The sequence below is a fragment of the Cyprinodon tularosa genome, unplaced genomic scaffold (genome assembly GCF_016077235.1).
Source record: "Cyprinodon tularosa strain WSP-4 unplaced genomic scaffold, ASM1607723v1 ctg1186, whole genome shotgun sequence".
Taxonomy (NCBI): Eukaryota; Metazoa; Chordata; class Actinopteri; order Cyprinodontiformes; family Cyprinodontidae; genus Cyprinodon; species Cyprinodon tularosa.
Window position 1 is genome coordinate 37,218 of NW_024037988.1, and position 17,927 is coordinate 55,144.

Consider the following 17,927-nt stretch of genomic DNA (forward strand, 5'->3'; position numbering starts at 1 on the left):
ATCACTGATGATGATGAATTCTTTCAGTGTCTCTATCACTCATCAATCAAATTAATCAATCAGAGTCTCGTATGGCCTCCTCCACGGCCACTTTGGTCTCCATGCAGTCCAGCGGCCGATAGATGCTGAATCCATGTGGTGGTTCTCATGGAATGTTCTCATCACAGTTCATCAATCTTTTCCTCCGGGAACCCTTCGACACACAGAGAGTGCAGTCAGTGTTCTTATCACGATAAACAATGTCTTCAATGAGCAATTCTTTATTCACTCAAAATCTAATTGCAGTCACAACCAGATATTCTTATCCACAATTACTTTCCCTTATCCCTTAAATCACCATTAACCTACATTTAAATTAATTTTCCATGGACTCTGTGTTTTTTCAGCAGATTATTTCAGTGTCTATTCAAAAAACAAAAAATAAAAATGAATAAAAAGAAATCCCCAAAAACATCATATAAGCCCAAAATCACTGCAACTAATATAATCTAATTCAAGGAACCTGTAAATATTTAGAAAACATTTAACCCTTTTTTACACATTGTAACACTCAATTCATGGATTAAATGAATGAATTTTAAAACCATTTCTACATCATAGCATATTAAGTTTTAGTCTCGTCTAAACTTGTAACTGCATTTTAGTTTACTGCTACACCCTCCCCAGAAAATTATTAGAAGTTCTTTAATCTCTAAGGAAAAAACCCAGCTTGGCGCAGATTCCCCCTATTAAAAACTCCCCCACCAGACCTTGTATCCGTGAATGTTAGTGCATGAAAGAAAACCTCATTCCCATGTGGACCCTTGTGTGTTCTTCCAGTCGTTAACCGTGTGTGGGCGTGTTGTTATGTGACAGTATGTGTGTGTGTCTATGTGAGTGGATCTATACGTGGGAAACTGGTCAGGAGCCATCCCGCTACTGGTTTGGAAGAAAAAGTGTTTCTTGGAGCAGTGACCCTCTCCAACATGCAAAAAGTTCGATGTTCGGACAAGTCCATCAGGTTTCCCTCTGTTACCACAGCAGCTTTGAACCATAAGAGTCTTGGGGCCATGTGTCCCCACACCCCCTGAAGGATAAGTCTTTACCTGTGTCATCAGCAGTATCACATAGAGGTAGAAGGAAACAGAGCGTTAAAGGTGTTCCTCCCTTCAAGAGGAAATGTCATATTGAATTGTTCATCTGCTCAGAGCACAGGATTGTACTCTGACTTGCTGCTGCATTCCCAAAACTCAGCAGTACACAGTTCCTGAAGGTGTTGAATTCGACTGCACCCCCTCTATGCAAAGTGTCCAGCTATAGTCCATTTAAAATATTCTCCAAAAAGCAGTGCTCCGATGAGAAAAAACAAACAAAACAAAAACAAAGAACAAAATAAAAACAAACGAAAAAAAATCTGTTCCAACATCCCCAGAACCAGTAAATAGTTGTCATATCTGGACCCCTGACCAGATCCAAAAAATGTGCAGGAAACATAATCTCTTCTTATATGTGTTATCTCAAATAAACTAAACACTAAAGTGTGCATCTCCTCTAAAGTATTAATTGCAGCTCTAGTGAAGTAAAGTCAGGTGTTCTTATTGCTTCATGCATTAAAAATATGGTTACCCATCCCCCAACTTGTATATAGCCCCTCAAATGCTATTTATAACTCTGCTCGCAGTAAAAAAAACAAAACAAGCAAAAAACAATTAAAATTTATCAAACCAAATAAAAATAAAATAAAAAGATAAAATAAATGGTGAAGTTTTAGTCCCTGGGCCTGATATTGAATCCCCATAAGCTCATTAACTCATTAAGTCTTCATCGTTATTGCTTATTTTGAAAAGAAACCATCATTTGCTTTAAACATTTGCTCCTAAAATGTTATAATTTCCCCTAAATTGCATTCTGTTGATGCAACTTTACCATTCCCAAAAGTTAAAGTTTCAACTTGTTGTCCCTTTAATAATATTATGCTAATTAATAACTGACCAAACTATTTATCAAAAACCCAGTCTAATTTATCACATAGTAAAACATCTCTAAATCCTCTTTTTTATTCCTCTATGTAAGAATGCCCCACCCCCTGATGATATAAAGAAAATTTAGCATAGTTTTTCATTGTGAATAAGAAATCTGGTGTGTCAGTTCACTTAACTTTTTTTTTTTTTTTTTTTTTCATCCGTCTTGTCCGATGATCCCATGACCTTCCATCAACCCATCACTGCCAGTGTTCTTTTCTCATCTGAAGCAGTGGGCATCCAGTCATTTCCTTAATGTTCGCATCTCAGCAGCTGCAAACCATCCCTCCTTCTGTAGTTTAGGAGCAAAGTTTGTCTCTGTGCCCCTTGTAGGTTAATCCATCCTGTGACTCAAGAAAGAAAGTGTCCAATGTCTCTCCAAACAAAGATCCATTGTTCATTTTGAAACATTCCCATCCGTAGTGTAGTCAAAACTATTCAAAAAATTTAACATGCGTGCCACGTCTTTTTTTTTTTTTTTCATAAAGGCTAAGATGTTAGTAAACAAACAGAAAACAAACAAACATACAGACACAAACAACGACAAACATGTAAGACAACAAAAACCCCAGTGGTGCCTCCGACTTCTCCAAATAGTTGTTGGTTCATCTTGTCATTCGTTAAATGCCTCTGTCAGCATGACTGCTCTTAATGTTCCACCCCAACAAAAGTCTGTGAGCTTCAAACCACCACATCAATCTGTACCTCATAGGTCATATCAGAACCAGAGAGGAATTAAAACAAACTCAGAGCTCACCAGAATGGCCTTCAGCCGGGAACAAAACATGCAGCCACAATCTCTACACCCTGTCTCTGACATGCTGCATTCTCACACCACCTCTCTCATGTCCTGATCCATGGTTCCGATCCAGTCCAGTTGCTAACCAAGTCAGTCCAGTCAGTCAGAACCTATTCAAATCCTCCTATCAAAAAGTTTTCAACTATCTGAACCCCCCTCTCTCTCTTGCTCTAGTCACTCTCAGCCAAGTTGTCCATTTCACATGCCAGAACTTCTGCAGCTGTTGGGAAAATAAGGGTTAATGCACATCTTAAACAAAACACAATGAAGGATGAGACTTTTGTCAGCCTGTCCTGGAAGAAAAAATGTTAACATTTAAGGATTGTTACAAACACAGCCTGAAAAAGAAAAATAAAGGAACATGTTTAAGAAAAACGATCTCCTGATCCTCCTTAAATGGGCCTCTGAATAATCCTGCCTGCTCCCTGACAGCCGCACTGTCACTCTCTACAAGCAGGGAAAAAGTAAATTACCCCTCTGGTTTGTTACCAGGAAAAAGCAATCAAAAAGTTCATCAATTAGTCAATAGTTAAGCACTTAATTCACAGAAATTTGTAAAGTTAGTAGAATCTAACACGTCATGCAAAGAAAGTAAGGCCCAGATGAACAGTGAAAAGATAAGTGTTAGTAATGATTAGAGATTCAAATTAATCAGTTCGTGCCTAGGCAGTTTCCAAACGGCATTATACACAGATAAAAATAATTATGGATAAAAACTGAAGGCTGAAAAAACCCAGGGTCAGGTCACACCGAAATCGTTCTTAACTCTCCAGCCTTGTTTGTAAAAGTTGACCCCGCTAATCTGCTGAGCTCCTGCGGGTATCTTGGCCATATGCTGTGTCCAGTTCCAGCTCGAAGTGTGATTTAACCTGTTCCTAATCAAACTCTAATAAAGTCCTAATGAGAGAAAAATGAAACTAATCAATCTCTAATGCAATTCTAATGATTGAAAATGAAACCACCTTTAAATTAAAATCATGTAATGCCCCCGTCTGAGATTTTAGTTTCCCAAAAAGTAAAAACACCCATTCTACTTCTTTCTGGATAATTACTTAAATATTTAATTATTTTTCTAATCTATAATCTACTAATCTACAGTATCTCAGCTGCACTCCACACCCAAAAATTACCTCACACCTTACAACAGCAACCTGCTCTGGTCTTGTCACGGCCTCTCATAGGTGGGGCCCCTGAGCAACATGTTTGAAACGATTACCCTTCTGTTATGCCCCCAGAGCTCCTTACCAATCCTGTAAAAATGCAAATCATGTTAATGTCACATCAAAAATATTCTTAATCATTTCCAACTTCACCACACACATTCTACCTCACATGCATTCCACATTTAGGACAGACAGACAGACATTGGCCACATAAAGTTTGTTTAATCCATCAGTATCAATGTAGATTTATCTTCTTAGAGGATTGTTTTTCCCAATTTAAACAAAAATCATAATCTTTTCACCAGTCCGGTCTTAAGACCTCTGCACCAGTGCTTTTCAGCCTCATTTTAGGATCCTTGTTAAACTATATGTGCACATTTATGGAAACCTAAGATTTATTTGCTCACGTTAGACACCAAAATAAGTTTTCACACCCAATGATTTTTTAATTCTAAGCGTCCCCCAAAAATGACATGTTTGAATTTTCAAATATGAGAACACCTCTAAGGGGTTCTGAAAAAGTGGTATGTTTTGTTTTTCTCCTGAAAATCCCATTACCTGTGTAGTTTTTTGCCAGGTGGGCACATAAAGATTTAGGGTGCCGTATCTGGCCCCCGTATCAACGATAAAAGGACAGTTGCTGCCCTCAATCAAAATAACTATCACTCCTGCTGGAAATTTCTCAAAAACTACCTCCATAACTAAACAAATAGTGGGATCCCGGCCTCCCTAGTGTTGCTGCATTGACTTCCTTTCTCTAATTCTTACTGAACCCGCACTTCGATCTTCTTTGCCCATTTCTCTCCTTCTCTATCCAACTCACCCTCCATTTCATCTACTGCTGTCTGCCTCTCTTTTATCCACTGAACTCAACCGTCCTAATTTATCTATTTGATGTAACCCACTCTATTCTGAACAGTTGACTGATTAAAGATCCATTTAATCCACCTTAGAGTATCCTCAGTGATCAGTGTCTAATTTATATTCACTTTGCTACAGTATGACAAACTTAGCTTGTGTGGTCTAACATTTTCAAATATAAGCTCCTGAATCAGTCACTCTACATGCAGATTACAATACCATTCTAGTGTAGTAATTGGTAGATGTCTTTAAGGTAAAAACTGCTTCTAGACTCCTGGGCCCTGCCTTTGCTGTGACCGGCCCTGTGTGCACTCAGTCTCTCTGTGTCTTCTCTTTTTTTTTTTTTTTTCTCCTGCCTCTAAGTGAACGGCTGCTCTGTGTGATCCACCTTCTGGAGCTCAATGTTGGGCCGGGGTTGGGGTTTACAGCACTGAAAATTTACTAATTGATCTTCTTACCTTTAAAATGTTAATTTCAAGACATCGTAAATTGTAAATATATCAACCTTTTATATTTTAAGCTTTCCTTTCCAAGGTTCACCTCCAAAAATCACAGAAACATCGACATTTTCATAACAATAGCGAACTGAAATGCTGAAATGCTTTATTTACCGCCTCCTCTATTAAATCCTGCATCTGAAACTCTTTTCGTACCTCTTGTCCCAATTCTTCCTCTGTAGGCCTTATTTCACAATTTATCTGACCCTCACGCAACTCCATAACAGGCATCTGCACACATGGGTTTGATGGAAACATTGCATCACCAGCCTTACGAAACATTTCTCTGACACCTTGGTGTGGACTGGGGTCCATAATAGGCTCTGTTTCTGCAATATTAGATGTACTCATGAAAGGTTTTTCTTACCCTCTGAAGTGTCGAGTGCCTGCTCACCTCCCTGAGCCCCGTTTTGCTCCTTCTGTTCCTGTTCAGGGTCCTTGTCAGAAAAATAGTTACTAAAATTGAACTTGGTTTGTCTAATCAAATCCAAAAGTTTTGTTTCTTCCTTCTGGTGTTTGTCTCTTCCGAACACACCAGCACCAACCATTTTTTCACGAGCTTGTGACAATCTAATTTTTAGTGTATCCAAATAAAAACCACGTTGTGAAGTGTTTGGAGGGGGCCCCTCTAATTCCCCAAACATTCCATCTTCTCTCATTTTTTCAACCCATTCATCAAATTTTCTAATGTGGTGTTCTGCATCCTTCAATGGATAACTCACCATGATCATATTTCTCCCTTTATCCAGACTCGCTTTTAACGAGGTGTTTCTGGATTCAATTTCTAGTCCACATGCATCCATCTTTCACACCTTCCGTTCACACAGTGTATAAGATCAGACCTCGACGTCTTACGTGAGATCCCTCTGGGCTTTAAACCTTTTCCCTACAACCTTCAGTGAGCCGCTCTTCTGCTAAGGAAGCGCGTCCGTCAACAACTGTGTCCGTCAAGGAAGTGTGTCCGTCAAAAAAATGCGTCCGTCAGTGAAAAGGAAAAAAGAAAGGAAATTTAGAGAAAAGAAAAGATTTAGATATAGTTCCGCCTAGTTCACTCCACCACTTATGGAATTAGACAAACAAGTTGCCTAATTCGGGCCTCGGCCTAATATGTTTTATGGGGATTATTTTATCGTTTCTCTCTTTCCTTTATAAGAGAAGAGAAGGAAAGAGAAAAAATGCCCCCAACGGTCCGTTTCACCCGGATCCCCCCCACCAGTCTCAGTTTTTCGTAAATGTCCTTATGGGAGGTATACTGGCAAACTCTAGCCGGCTATGTGACTGGGTCTGTGCGTCTGTTTTCAGAAGTGCATCTTTCGTGTCTGCAGGCAGACCGGGAATAAAATCACCGTCCCTTTCTGCATGCAGAAACCGTTGGGCTTCCAACCAACTTTATCCTAGTGAGTAGTATAATTCTTGAAGACGTTTGCGCAGTCGCCTTCAGTCGGACTTTCAACCGCTACCCACAGCAGAACGCACGACTTTTTTCTCTCTCTCTTTTTTTTTTTTTTTTTTTTTTATGTGTAGACGTTCGCAATGTAAAAGAAAAAGAAACCCAACTAATACAACCAAACAAAAACCGCAAAAACAAAAACTAAAATCACTCTGAGCAATTTCTCTGTCCTCTTTTGCATAAAAAACTTCAGCTCACTTCAGAAAATCACAACACAGCCAAAGTGTTTTAACAGTAAAAACACTGGAGATATTTTGTAATAAGGAATCTCCTCACCTTATCAGTTGTTTCGGCCGCAGGCTGTGGAGCTTTTTCCGTCGGTGGCTCTGTTGTCCTGCTTCCAGGTCACGGGCGGAAACACCAATTTGTTAAAGTGTTAGTAGGATTTGTCCCCTTCAAAGTAAAGGCTGTAACGCCCCGGGGCCTCCTCACACGGTTCTTTTCCTGGGAGCAAGTTATTTACTACTCTTAACTCAAACTCGGTAAAACCATATGAAAAAGGACTATAAAAACAGGAGTAAAAAAGTAACAGAGTTTATTCCAGATCAGGTCGTTACAAGACAGAGAAAAATGCTTAGAGCTATGCACAGCTGTGGTCTCAAAAATCACGTCCGCAAGCGTCCGGCAAAGTTTGAGCCCCGAACAACGTCATCACCTGCTTCTTATACCTTCTGAGTCTGTGTCACATCATGTGGATGCTTAGCTGTCCGTATCAGAAACTGACACGCCATCCATGTCTTGAACTCCATGCAGGTTGCCTCTCTGTCTCAGGGTTACAGATACAGCCGCTCTCCTATCAGACCGGCTCCAAGATGTGCCCATATCCTTTGTGCTCTTAGAGACACAAAGGCTGTCTTGATTAGATGACCTCCGTACACACCGTGATATCCACAATGTGAAGGAAGGCCTTCTGCTCTGTCTAATCTGACAAACAAATTAACAGTGCACATGATGTATAAATAATAAACCCTAACAGGTTGGACCCCCTTTTGCCTTCAGAACTGCCTCAATTCTTCTTGGCATAGATTCAGCAAGGTGCTGGAAGCATTCCTCAGGGAGTTTGGTCCATATTGACATGATGGCATCACACAGTTGCCGCAGATTTGTCGGCTTCACATAAATGATGCGAATCTCCCATTCCACCACATCCCAAAGATGCTCTATTGGATTGAGATCTGGTGACTGTGGAGGCCATTTGAGTACAGTGAACTCATTGTCATGTTCAAGAAACCAGTCTGAGATGACATGGTGCATTATCCTGCTGAAAGTAGCCATCAGAAGTTGGGTACATTGTGGTCATAAAGGGATGGACATGGTCAGCAACAATACTCAGGTAGGCTGTGGCGTTGCAACAATGCTCAATTGGTACCAAGGGGCCCAAAGAGTGCCAAGAAAATATTCCCCACACCATGACACCACCACCACCAGCCTTAACTGTTGATACAAGGCATGATGGATCCATGCTTTCATGTTGTAGACACCAAATTCTGACCCTACCATTTGAATGTCGCAGCAGAAATCGAGACTCATCAGACCAGGCAACGTTTTTCCAATCTTCTATTGTCCAATTTCGATGAGCTTGTGCAAATTGTAGCCTCAGTTTCCTGTTCTTAGCTGCTGCAGACAGGAAAGCTCTGCAGAGAGTAGTGAAGGCTGCACAGAGGACTGTTGGAGTCAACCTCCCCACCACCACAGACATCTACACCTCCAGATGCAGGAAAAGGGCCTCCTGCATCATGAAGGACCCCACTCACCCAGCACACTCACTTTTTGTCCCGCTACCCTCAGGCAGGAGACTGCGGAGCATCAAATGCAGGACAATCAGACTGAGAAACAGCTTCATACCAGAAGCTGTGAGACTATCAAACTGTCCCTAACAATAACTTGGTCACTTCAACCCCTAACCCCCCCAATGACACTGTATTTACAGTTTACACTCGGACACTTTAAAATGTTGCACTGCTAAATTTATCTTCCCACGCTGCTACATTACTCATACTTCATCCATCCTGTACATTCCTATTAATATACATTTTATTCTCTACTTCTTGTTTTTATATATCTGTAAATATTTTTTTCTATTTATATAATTTGATCTTGTAGCTAGTTTTTATAATTTATTTTTTTTATATTCGGATGTAACTGGGGCCGTGACTCTCAATTTCGTTCTACCTCATGTAACACGTGATGTGAATGACAATAAAGTCTCTTGAATCTTGAATCTTGAAAGGAGTGGCACCCGGTGTGGTCTTCAGCTGCTGTAGCCCATCTCCCTCAAAGTTCGACGTAATGTGCGTTCAGAGATGCTCTTCTGCCCACCTTGGTTGTAACGGGTGGTTATTTGAGTCACTGTTGCCCTTCTATCAGCTCTGGCCATTCTCCTCTGACCTCTGGCATCAACAAGGCATTTCCGCCCACAGAACTGCCGCTCACTGGATGTTTTTTCTTTTTCGGACCATTCCCTGTAAACCCTAGAGATGGTTGTGTGTGAAAATCCCAGTAGATCGGCAGTTTCTGAAATACTCAGACCAGCCCTTCTGGCACCAACAATCATGCCACGTTCAAAGTACTGATGCTCGGTTTGAACTGCAGGAGATTGTCTTGACCATGTCTACATGCCTAAATGCACTGAGTTGCCGCCATGTGATTGGCTGCTTAGAAATTAAGTGTTAACGAGCAGTTGGACAGTGGCAGGTGAGTGTATATATGTATGTATGTATATAGATATATATATATATATATATATATATATATATATATATATATATATATATATATATATATATACACATACATACATATATACTTAGAGATTCACTTCATGTCTTTCGGTTGTGCTGTTCTTTTTTCATCTCGTTACAGGTTATGAAGCAGACTGAAAATGTTTTGTCATTGTCTCCTTTCTATCTCTTCTTTCTTTCATCTTTTCACCGGAGAAAGAAGGAGAAAAATTAAAAAAAATAAAATAAAAAATACTCAGAACTTGTGGCTGAGTGCCGGAGGAATGGCTGGAAGGCCCGCTGCGAGCCTATTGAAGTGGGCTGCAGGGGCTTCGCAGGCAGATCTCTACATCGTGTCCTTGGACTCCTAGGGATTTGCGGTCTGCAGAGACAATGAGCCACCAAGAACATCTTGGAAGCAGCTCAAAGGGCTTCACGGTGGCTCTGGTTGAGGAGGGGTGAGGCGTGGCGTAGTGCGCTACCTGGACACAAGTCGGGGAACTGATCACCCCTGGCTGGGTGTATGACTAAGACCCGAAACACCCAGTGATCTCGGGAGAGTCACTGAAGATGTGTCCAGGTTTGCAACACTAGGTGTATTACAATTCACACACACACACACTATATATATATATATATGTGCACAGTATCTTAGCTGATCCTAGGACTTCACTCTTCTGGACAGAGACCTCTGATGTTTTACCTGGTATCTACTGTAGCACAAACACTGCAGAACATACATGTAAACATAACCCCCAAAACCCAAGAAGAGATTTTTTCCCAGTTTAGGGGAACATTTGAGTGGTGCCCCCAAGTACCTCTATGTCACCAAAATGTACTATATTTAACTAAAATTGGCCTTACACTGTCCTTGCAAGGTAACAAAAAGAAATCCACACATATTCCTCTACACACAGTTTAGCCCATCTATGTGGAATCTCAGCCAAGCCACAAGATGTCACATTTTGGTTCATGTTTGTGGACCCAAATGCAGATGCAGGGAGGCAGAGATTCTTGTAGATTTAATCAGAGGAAACAGTTTAACAAAGGCAGGAATCCAAAAATCCAACTGAAAATGTAAAGCAAACCAGAACCATGGAGGCATCAGGGGAAACCAAAGACGAGGAGCGAGGGAGAGACGAGGTATGAAGAAAACAAGATGAGAAGCCAGCAACGACAAGGAACCAACAAGGAGTGACAGCAGAGGAAGAGAATGTATAGTTGACTCAGACAAAGGCAGGGCTAACGAGTAGATAAGGAGCAAGTGTGAGAGGAGAGCAGCCCTTAGGACGGTATTAAGATAACAGCTGATTTGAAATTGCCATAATAACCCCTGTTCTCTAGTGGGTGTGGTTCGGAACAGGTGTGCTCAGTTGTGCTCTGAATCACTGATGTCTGAGGAAAGAACAATGATGCATGCTTTAACAGGTTCTCACACATTCATCCTTATACACACTTTAGATAAGAATTTTTAGTGAAAGTCTTTGCAAAATTCACAATAAATTGCATTTAATTGTTTATTTGAAATTCAATTCAATTCAGGTTATTTATATAGCGCCAAATTAACAACACATGTCATCTCAAGGCACTTTACAGTTCAACCAGATCATACAGTCAAATTGATACAAAGTTTTCTATCTAAGGAAAACCAGTTGATTGTATTGACTCATTGACTCAAATACAATGCCTCACACTAAGCATGCTTGTAGTGACAGTGGAGAGAAAAAACTCCCTTTTAACAGGAAGAAACCTCCAGCAGAACCAGGCTCATTGTGAGCGGCCATCTGCCGAGGCCGACTGGGGTTCAAAACAACTTAAATAAAATATTCTGTCCATGAGTTAATCAAAGGTTGATCAGCTGATGAATCAAAGCTTCATTCATGCAACAAAAATTAGAACAATGGGGAAGAAAAACTGGTTCAGATGCATCGTGTTTCACACAGCAGTTACACTTTCCAATTAAACTAGGTTTAGAGTCTCAGGGTGAATAGTTTTTTGGTTGAGATAGACAGAAATCTGAGGTATTTTGACATTTCGACCTTTAAAGTCAAAAGCTATAATTTCCTCTGATGCCCTGTTGCAAGGGTTGTTTGTGGGGGTAAAATTAAAAGAGACCACACAAGGATTTTCTTTAAAGTGAAAATTGAATTTATTAAATTATAACAAAGAAAACAGAAAAAGGGATAAATAAAATGGGGAATAGAAAATGGCTTAATGCAAAACTAAATAATAACTGAACAGAAATAAGCAAATGCAAACAAACCTAACAAAACCTAGCATAGGATAGGATACAAACCAAACGGGGTTCTGAGTAGGTAAGAGGGAGAAGCCTCCTGTCTGCTGCTTGCATGACAGCTTTTAAAGCAGACGAGCACCAATTAGGGCGAAACAGATCACCTGCAGAAGGCCTGCATCCAGAACCCTGCAAGGAAAAGTGCAGAAACCCACTGCAGCCATAACATGCCCATGTTCTTGTATTTAGTTAATACTACATAAAAAACATCTTTTTATTGTGTTTATAGTCTATCTTAGTTTTCACTCTGTATGCAGTGTTTACCAGACATTTACTCACAGTTCTATCAACATATTTTTCGTTACATATTTATATCCTCCCCCAATTTGTTTTGTTACATTTTAGAAGTTTTTTTTTTCAAACCTCTCATAGAGATTTTCCAATATTGCAATGTGTTTTTCTTTCTTTTTTCAGTCCTCCTTCAACAAGCAACAACGGGCTCTCATGACACCTGAGCAAAGCCAGAAAGTGAATGACTATACTGACATTAACTTAGGCAAAAGGAGCCCCAGCTGAATAATGAGTTCTGTGCATGCTTATACTTTTCATGTTTATAATTTTCAGTTGTCCAACAATTTTAGAACACCTTTTACTGTATTAGTTTAAGGCAATATTCAAATTTTCGAAGATACCCAATTGAGATTTTTCCATTTTGTAAGTTAGAATCACCTACATAAAAAAAAAAAAAACTCTTCAAATATATCAGTCTGTGTGTAGTGAATAAATGAATCTTAAACATAAATTTAATCTGGAAGACTGTTATCAGCTTCACCTAAACCACCTTCGATGTCCCTCATTCAACTTGGGGTGTTGCACCTTCTCCCAAGCCAATCATCTTGCAAGATCTCCTTCATTTAGCTCCTGGTTCAGCTTCTCTCTCCCTCATGCAAGCAAACTTCCACCCCCCTCCACCCAATCTCCTCCATCACTCTCAGTCCCTCTCATCCTCTGGGTCATTCCACCACCAGTTTTCAGGCCCTGAGGGGAGACTAATTTTCTACGTTACTCATCCAACCGTATCACAGCGTCAAGGTATCCTGCCGAGCCCTATGTGCCAAATAACTTATATTGTTTATGTCTTCCATCTGGGGCTCAGTGGCGCAGTGGGTAGCAAGAAGGTTCTGCTTTCGATTCCCGGCCCGGGGTCTTTCTGCATGGAGTTTGCATGTTCTCCCTGAGCATGCGTGCATTCTCTCCGAGTACTCCAGCTTCCTCCCACAGTCCAAAAACATGACTGTTTGGTTAATTGGCTTCTCTAGATTCTCCTTAGGTGTTAGGGTGTGTGTGAATGGTTGTATGTCATGTTTGTCTCTGTGTTGCCCTGTGATGGACTGTCAACCTATCCAGGGTGGACCCCGCCTCTTGACCATTGACAGCTGGAGATAGGCACCAGCACCCCTCGTGATCCCAATTGTGACAAGCGTGTCAGATGATGGATGGATGAATGGATGTCTTCCATCTGCTTCTTTCTCCTTGAACCCCAGTCGGCCTCAGCAGATGGCCGCTCACACTGAGCCTGGTTCTGCTGGAGGTTTCTTCCTGTTAAAAGATTTTTTTCCTCTCTTCTGTCGCTACATGCATGCTCAATGCCAGGGATTGCAGAGTCAGTGAGACCTTGCAATCAGCTGGTTTTCCTTAGACAGAAAAATTATGAGGAATATGATTGTTACCTGTATAAATACATATTGATATTTTCTAAATGCAACTTTTCTCTGTCTAAGTCTCTCCAGGTTGCAATACAAAATACAACTTTTATTTTTGAATGGAACTGCTGAAATAAATCACATTTTTTCAGGATATTCTAATGATATGAAAAGCAATTGCATACTTGTATGGCAAATTTTTTTAGATTCAGATTTTAAGATATGATGAAACTTGAGGATATTTTTTTACTTGAGGATAATTGAACATCTTTTTGAATTCCAGGAAAATAGACTGTGCGTTGTTTCTAATACAGGGGTTCTGTAGATCATTACAAAGTCATCTTACAGCCTTAATGTGTTCTTGTGAATTAAGGTATGTTCTAATTTTTCTAACACTTGTTTCTTTTTGTGTGTTTTTAAATTTTTGAAAATGAAATTAGACCTACCAGATACAGAATGGATCCTCCTGTGACACTTAAAAAGAAAAATAACAAACAAAACCTGATACACAATTATGCTAGTGGGGTAAAAGATTAACCAAATCCAGTAAAGAGAAATGTCAAAAACGGAAGAAAAGATAATACATATATATATATACTATATCAGTTTTTGACCATCAAATACTTTTTTTTATTGCGCTATGAAACTGAATCTAAGATATTAACAGAAAGGAAATATTTATGGTCTAAAACACTATGATTGAGGTAAAGGAAGTATTCTGGGGTTAAAGGTCTTGCTCAGGAATCCAGAATCAGTCTTTCAGAGTTTCAAACCTGTGATCTCTTGGCCTTTAAAGACACAAATGCAGCATGTAAACTATGTAAGTAAACTATGTAAAATAAGTCCATGCACAGGTGTTTGTAGTTTGCGCAGCTGTACAGTGTAGCAAAAACTAATGGCATAGAAAAGTAAACATATTTTAAATGCAATTTTCAGAAGAGTCGAATGTTAAACTTCAACCTCTAATTTTAATTTCAAGAAAAAGAACAAAAACAAACGATAATTTGTTGATTATTAATAAAAGAACATGACAACATTTTTCTTTAAGGTGTTCACTTAAAGCAGCTGACAGGGTGGATCAAAATGATACTTATTAGTAGTTTTCCTCAAGTTTTGTAATTTACATTAATTTCCTTAGCAAAACTATAGTTGTTTTCTGATATTTATTTGACAATTCAGATAAGTTGTGCTTTAAATTGATTAAACCTTGCCCTACATGGAAAACCCTGCAGTCTTGATTTTCGTTAATATTCTCTTGGTTATACTGTATCTACAAAAGACTCTGCAGTTATAAATTCATTGTATAGAATCTTAAACTGGTTATTTTTTCTGGAATTTTCACTTAAACATTTTCAAATTCCATTAATTTAAAACAGTTTGAGATTAATGAACATGCAGTTTTAGTACATTGTAAGTTTTATATGTGATGAGACAGCTTCCTCTAGTGGTAGACTGTATAAATGTGTGGTATTCTCATAAAGGGATTATGGGACAGAATTTAACCCTTTAATAACCTTACATTTTTAGCAAACATCCACTATGATCAAAGGAATTTTTCCATTTAAAATTTATATATAAAAAAGTTTTTTGAGTGAGTTATTTGGCCTTTCCCATAGCATTACCATCAGGTCAAATATCCAGTTTGAAAATTTCAGTAACTTGAAAATGTCATTCAAATTTTTTCACATTTTTGGTGTAAATATAAGATTCTCATGGAATGAAGTGCATTGATAATGTTAGTGTTTACCTCTTTCCTTTAAATAATATGTTATAACAGTTTCATCTTGTTTTATGCTGTAATACATCACAGGAAGATCTCAGATGATGATTCAACTACCTCAAAATGGCTAAATGCATTTCTAGAGGGACCTTGAACTGTTTTGAAATATTATTAGGTCTAGGCGGTCATTGGTCCGAGTGCCCAAACCACATATATGTGTTTTTATATAGATATAGAGTATGTATATATACCTGGGATCATACCAAGTTACATGGTTTATTAAGAGATTACAGCAGCAATGTGCAGAAGTCAACTTTCCATTTGAATTGAGAAAGCTTCCTGGAGAGGTGGCAAAACGTCTTCAAATCTTGAAAACCAAGTCCAGTGGATATTTTTTTTGAATTTTTACGGAAAAACTTTCCATTTAAGGGATTTTGCGTACTTAAATGAAATAAACAAAACAACTTGCTCCTGAGATTTGTAGTAATTAAGACCCAGAGTAATAATTTCATGATTAATATTATAGTTAATTTTCTGTTAGACTTAGACATATTTATTTTTGTCATTTTGTGTACACTAGTGTAAACGAAAAGAAATTTAGTTTAAAGCAGCTCTAGACAATTTCATTTTTAAAGTGCAGCCTTGAAAACAATAGTAATAGTAAAACAACAAAAATAGTAAAAATAGTAATATAAACATATGACTGTGAAACTTATGAAATGTCACTAGAATTTTTTTTCTTTAATTTGATCTATTTTTCACATCTTTCTTTCTCACTTCTCCAATAGTCGTCCAAATATACCACTTTCTTAGTGCTGTATCGATATGCTTCATTAAACTACATCTTCTTTCACAATAAGCAGTGAATAATTCACATGTACATTAGCACAAATATCCACAAAACTGTGAGATCTGCTTTGGCTTCTCATATGTGCTGCCACCTTATCTGAGGATGTGCTGATTGACTTTTGATCAGGTTTTTGCACCACCGTGTACTTGAATTTAGAAGAAAAAAAAAGTCCCATGGAGAATCTAGCTGCATGGTGAACAGGTGCATCTTACGGTACTTGTTTGATAGCAGGGCTGATACAAATCTTTGAGTTTCATTGTTCTGTAGGCCTAGACTGCTAAATAATATGGGCTGCCACATGGTCTCCTTCCAGTGGGATTATTTATTTATTAATCTGTAGCTCTTTGGTGTGCTGAATGAAGGACATAGAAGTTTTTTGAGTCACACTGACATTCTATTGAATATATTCATTCAAATCCAACTCTTAAATGTACTAATCTTTATTATAAAACTGATTTTATTGGAACATAAAAAACTTGCTTTAAAAAGTAGCTACCATACTCCAGCAGACTGAGATGCTATAAGCGCCAAAACGAAGTATGCTAATGATTAATCTATTCCCTTTTCGTTTTAATTATTACTATGCTATTTAACAAGGCAAGCAAAAACTGTGCTCAGTTTCTCCATATTATGTAACGAAATTCAGTAGGGATGACAGTTGTTTCTTCATTGGTTTTTTTCAGGTTGTAAAATGAATAATACATGAATTTAAAATGATAATGAAAAAAATATATTTGTCTAATTTAATTTAAAGTTTATGTTGGATTATATTTTATTCGCTGCATAGATTTTATTGCGCACCGAGAACATGCAAGCAGTGCGCAGTTGCAAAAGCGTGCAGCTTTGAAGGAACATTGGCGCTCACACTGATAGTCAATAGATGGAGATTATAACCAGGACAGCCATTGTCTGGGGTTCTCCAGTGAGCTCGGGCCCTGGAAGTTGCTTGCTTTGCTTGCCTTGTTGCAACAGGACAGAATGTTATGAATAAGGCCTGAGAAAGAGTCTGGCTCTTTATGACAATGATTTTTTTTTTTTTTTTTTTTTTCAGCAAATAATCCAAAATCACTCAGACACAGTTTAGCCTTGCAGCTGTGAGTCCTGAGTGAATAAATTTAGAAAGTAAATAAAATATTAAGGAGAGATTCTAAATTTATTTTTTTCCCATGTCAGACCAAGAATATATGCCAATTTCTTAAATATCATATGTAGCTTAGATTTCACAGTCATCCTGAGCAATGAAAACATTGTATTTAGTGTAAAAGGGCTGGATCTAGCAGTGCTCTGATCACTCATGTTGCTTAAATTCACATGCATTGTGATGTCTGAGCAGGTTAAGATAATAAGGAGCAACTATTAGTATATATTTTGTCTTCACAAAAACTACCAAATCTCGAGCTTGTCTCCATACAATTAGTCAAGGCCTGACAAAACCAGACCATCACCACCTGAGATCAATCTGAAGACTGGGAAAATAACAGGTCGGAACTGTTCTAGAAACCAAAACTGGTCTCTGGACAAAGAGCGGCCTCTAGACCTCCATTACAGTCAAGGATCAAGATCATACATGATCATGAAAAGTTGCCATAATATTTAGTACATTAATCTACTTTAAAAATAACCATTAGCAGCAGCCCATTTCTACTTGTACTGTAAGGATGAGCTCCCACTAAGATTCTATGCCCCAACATCATCTATGATATACCGGCACCAATATGGGGGAAAAATATTACTTTAAGTGTTGCAAAAAAGTAATAATAACATATTCCCAAGAAATTAGTCTTGTGGAAGTATAATAAAAGAAGACAGGTCAGACTAAAGTTTGGATTAATAGGTAAAGGTGAATAAAAATAAAATTATAAAACAATGTAAAAATTCACTTAATATGACTAGATGAAGACAGAGAATAGACCATATACATTATATTGTTT

General features: G+C 38.5%; 1 long non-coding RNA gene across 1 annotated transcript; it reads right to left on the minus strand.

The window, feature by feature from the left end:
• Positions 1-453: 453 nt before the first annotated feature.
• On the minus strand, positions 454-7,140 carry LOC119771897. The gene is made up of 2 exons (XR_005279201.1): positions 7,047-7,140; positions 454-2,344 (listed from the first exon to the last, which is right to left on the minus strand). It is a non-coding gene; the product is annotated as an uncharacterized LOC119771897 (long non-coding RNA).
• Between the last annotated feature and the right edge of the window lie 10,787 nt (positions 7,141-17,927).